The sequence below is a fragment of the Mauremys reevesii genome, linkage group 8 (genome assembly GCF_016161935.1).
Source record: "Mauremys reevesii isolate NIE-2019 linkage group 8, ASM1616193v1, whole genome shotgun sequence".
NCBI classification, from domain to species: domain Eukaryota; kingdom Metazoa; phylum Chordata; order Testudines; family Geoemydidae; genus Mauremys; species Mauremys reevesii.
The window spans coordinates 55,443,135-55,447,579 of NC_052630.1; positions in this window are offsets into that span (position 1 = coordinate 55,443,135).

Below are 4,445 nucleotides of genomic sequence, written 5' to 3' on the forward strand. Positions count from 1 at the left end.
GATAATTCCTAAGGCTACTAGAAAGAGACATGGTCCCGTGATTAAAGCCCAAGATAGTGGTTCTCAACCTGCAGCCCAGTCAGAACAGAGCTGCAGCCCATGTGACATCCTCAGGGCCATTACTGGATGCAGCCCACAACACTAAATAGGTTGAGAATCATTGGCCCAAGATAAGGTTCAGCAACTCCTGCAATCTAACCATAGTGGCCAGTCACTAAGGTCCAATCTACATAACCAAATGTACATGTCAGTACATACTTGGAGGACTAGCTTATTATATGACAAAATTAAACACTGTTTGTTACCCATGTGAATGAAAACAGGACGGGAAGCAGATTGAAGATCAAGGGTTCAGTAATGTGGTGTTAACTGTGTCCTACACAGTCCAAAACCAAACCATTTTATGAGAAATTCAGAGACCTCTTGTGTTATAACATAACATGATCTCTCAACACAAATTTTTCTGTGTGAATGGCTCCTTATTTTCTTGCCTCAGTTACCCCATTTTAAATATGGGTTCTATTACCTATTTAATTGGCTATTCTTTAGAGTCTTTTGAAGCGGAAGACAATGGCTAGGAGCTACTAATTACACATTTTTTTCTATACCACAGACTGCTGCAGCTGGTGTGCCAATTCATGCACCAGTCAGCCACTCTCAACATCTTCTGACCATTACTTCCTGGGGGTAGGGACCATGTCCTCCTATGTGTTTAAACAGCACCTAGTACAATGGACCCCCCAATGTGAGTGTAACCACATCATTTATATCTCCAATGTAGCCTCTATGGGTTAAACTAGTTGCCTGAATGATGTTTCAGCTGGTTATAGGGGAAGGGGAACAAAGTTAAATTGTTGGTGGTACTTCCATGGGAATTTTCCATGCTTTCATTCCGTAGTTTTCTTTAAGTTTAACCTTAACTTGGAATTTTTGGCTTTCTAATGCAAGTTCCATATCTCAGAAATGGCTTTTAAAGTACATGTAAAAATTCACCTAGGGTCAAGGCCTCCACATGGAAAATTTCAAGCAAAAGGCCTGTTTTTGATAGGTTCAGGAACAGGGGAGGATCCAAATTCAGGCTCAGAATGAAATAAATTTAAAATCTTTAGTCCCTCCTCAATAGGCCAGACTAGAAATCCATGGTGATTTCAGAGTTAAAGATTTTTAGTTTTGCTTAGTCAAACAGGCAGGTGAGAAAAGCAGGGGCCAATATGTACAGCAGGATACTAGCCCTGCCTTCACCAAGGTCTTGCTGTGTGACCCTGGGCACTGCAGTTAGGTCCCAATTTAGCAAAGCACTTAAACAGTTGCTGAAGCCCCACTGAGGGTATGGCAACACTTGCAGCTGTGCAGTGCTGGGAGTTAAAGCTGTCTTCGTACAGCTGAGTAAGGAAAGCGCTGCTATCTGTCCACACTGACAGCTACCAGCGCACTGTCATGGCCACATTTGCAGCATCTACAGCGGCATAGGGAGCGGTGCATTATGGGCAGCTATCCTAGCGTTCAAGTGCAACGTGCTTTTCAAAAAGGCGGGGGGGGTGGAGTGTGACAGGGAGCGTGGGAGAGAGAGAGAGTGGATTTTTGGAGCTGACACTGTGTCAGCAGCTGCCTTGCAAGTTCTGACCCCCTCCCCCACCCCTCTCTCACTCACTGAAAGCAAACAGCAGCTGTTTTTTTTCCTCACAGACCAGATAAGCAGCCTCGCGGAAATGGACCACCCCACCCCCCCCGCCTGCCGTGCTGCTTCTCTCCTCAAGCCCCCTCCCTCCCCCTCTCCTCAAGCAAACACTAGCTGTGGGCGTTCCAAAGAGAGCCCCACTGCCTCTGCTCATTCACAGCAAACCGTAGCTGTGTTTGGTTTTTTTGATAAGCAGCTCCAGGAGCCCGGAGTTCACAACAAAACAAAGAGCAGAACATTCACTTAAAAGGATTATGGGAAGCTTCGGGAGGTCAGTCACAGCGTACTAAGATTATTTCCTGATTACACTGGCACCCCAGCGCTGCAGCAGCAGCAGCGCTATTCTCTTTATTCCTCTCGGGGAGGTGGAGTACAGCCAGCGCTGTAGCCACGGAGATACAGCGCTGTATGTGCCTTGCCAGTGTGGACGGGGAGTGAGTTACAGCGCTGTAAAGCCACCAACAGCGCTGTAACTCTCAAGTGTAGCCAAGGCCTCAAGTTAATGGGCCTTAGGTGCACTTCAGCACATGGTCTGCTGTGTAGGGATAGACTTAAGTACATGCTTAAGTCCTTAATTGAATCAGAGCCTTAAACTCTACAACTCCAGTGTGGCACTTCTAAAATGGGGCTACTACTACTTGCCTGTCTATCCAAGGTACCTGTATATTGTACAGGATCAGAGCAGCACCATCTTTACTGTAATCCTTGGCTATAAAGTGCTAATAAGTGCAAATATTAATTTAATCCTGTCCCTAGTGGTGATATCCACTTATGTGCATTCTTACTACACAGCGTTTTAGGGCCAGATCCTCATAAGGTGGAAATCAATGTAATTCCATTGGTGTCACTGGAGTTACAGCAATTTACAGCAGCTTCCTACAGCACATGAATACCTACTTCTCACACATTAAGGATTGCTGCGTAGCTATTAACCATTGCTGGTTTTAAAGTGAATAAGGAGGATGGGGTACAACAGATGGGCAAGTGCCCTGATCTGTTTGGGTAACTGAACAGAACACATAGCCAGGCAGTGTGTCTGGAAATTATATTATGTGCCTTTGCGTATGTTTTTACACACTCAAACAAAATAGTTGCTTTTTATAAAGTCTCTTCTGACCTCTCCTTACAGAAGAGCTCCTGTGTTTAGTCATGTGGAAATTAGAAGAATTTCTATCATTCTAAAGCTCACGAGGAAAAAGCAATCTGTCTCTTTTTGGTCTGATGCCATAATGCATTAAAAGGTAGCTCTGTATTGATTCCTGATATGCTGAATCTGGCCATGACACCCATATTTTATGAACTCTGCTGTTTAGGCCATAAAGTAAATTCACACTTCATTTGGCTACATACCACCAGCTAAACTGTCCTTGTATAAGCAGTTAAATACTTAAACCCCAGTGCAGGGTATGTGCTGGAAAAAAAGTTTTATGTAAAGAAGTTTGCAACATACTCTATACAATGCAGAATTTATACTTGTGCTGTATGCTACTAACGCCATAGCAATTTCTCTTGCATTTGCCCTGCTCTCAGGGAAGCACTTGTATTTTGTGGTTTGCTGCAGAGCTGATACATTAGCACAGCTTTTTTCTTTAGCTAAAAATTATTAAAATGAAGAATAATTCAAACCTGCTTTTCTGTATATAGAAAACTACCCCAGCTCCAGAAATTGACTTAGAGCAACAAACTGCATTTCTTTGACCTCAGTACTTAGTACCCCTACCACCAAAAAAAAAATCAAAACCAAAAGATCTTTCATGTCTATTAAAGCACGACTGTAGTGGTCTTTATCCAGACTCTCTCTAATAGGGCTTGCTTTTTGCATTTCCGAGTTATGGATTTTTTTTAAACATCACTGGGCTTCCCATTCTGCATGTAACAGTTAAAGCAGGGGTGGGGAATCTCCAGCCCATGGTCTGTATCCAGCCTGCTGCTTAATTTCATCCAGCCTGCAGCAAGTTGTGCTGCAGACCAGAAGCCCCGAGCCTCAGTGCCCCCGCGTGGGGCTGGAGCCGCGAGTGCTGGGTTGCCAGAAGTCGGGTTGGCTCCACGCAGCTCCCGGCATGTCCCTGCAGCCCTACAAGCAAGGGCAATCAGGGAAGAGCTGCACGCTGCCCCTGCTCACGGCGCTGGCTCCACAGCTCCCATTCGCCTGGAATGGCAGCCAATGGGAGCTGCGTGCGCAGGCAGCACGCACCATGCACAGCCCCTTGGCCTCTCTGCCTAGGGGCCGGACATGGCGGCCACTTCTGGGAGCAGCGCGGTGCCCCAGCAGGCAGGGAGCCTGCCTTAGCCCCACTGCACCCAGGGGCGGGCACCAGGGCGGGCGGCGCATCGGGGGGGGGCGGCGAGGGGGGCCGAGCTGCTGCTGGGCATGCCCGCGGCCGCAGGAGCCGCAGCCGGGAGCGGGCGCCGGGACCGCGCATGCGTGCGCGGCGCGCCGCCCGCCGCCCCCCGGCCAGCTGTGAGCTCCCGCGGGCATGCGCGCAGGTCCGCCGCCCCGCCCCGGCCCGGCCCCCCGGGCGGCCGCATGCGAGAGCCCCCCCGAGCCAAATGCCGCCTCTCCCAGATGCCGGGGCTGCGGGGGAAGGGGCGAGGGACTGGGGGGGGGGGGCGGAGCGCGCGCGCAGCTGCTTGGGGGCAGCCTACTTTGTAGAGCCGCCCCTGACTGCACCCCGAACAGGAGCCACCTGAGGTAAGCGCTGCCTGGCCGGAGCCTGCACCCTGAACCCCCTGCCCCAGGTCAGAACCCTCTCCCGCACCCTAACTC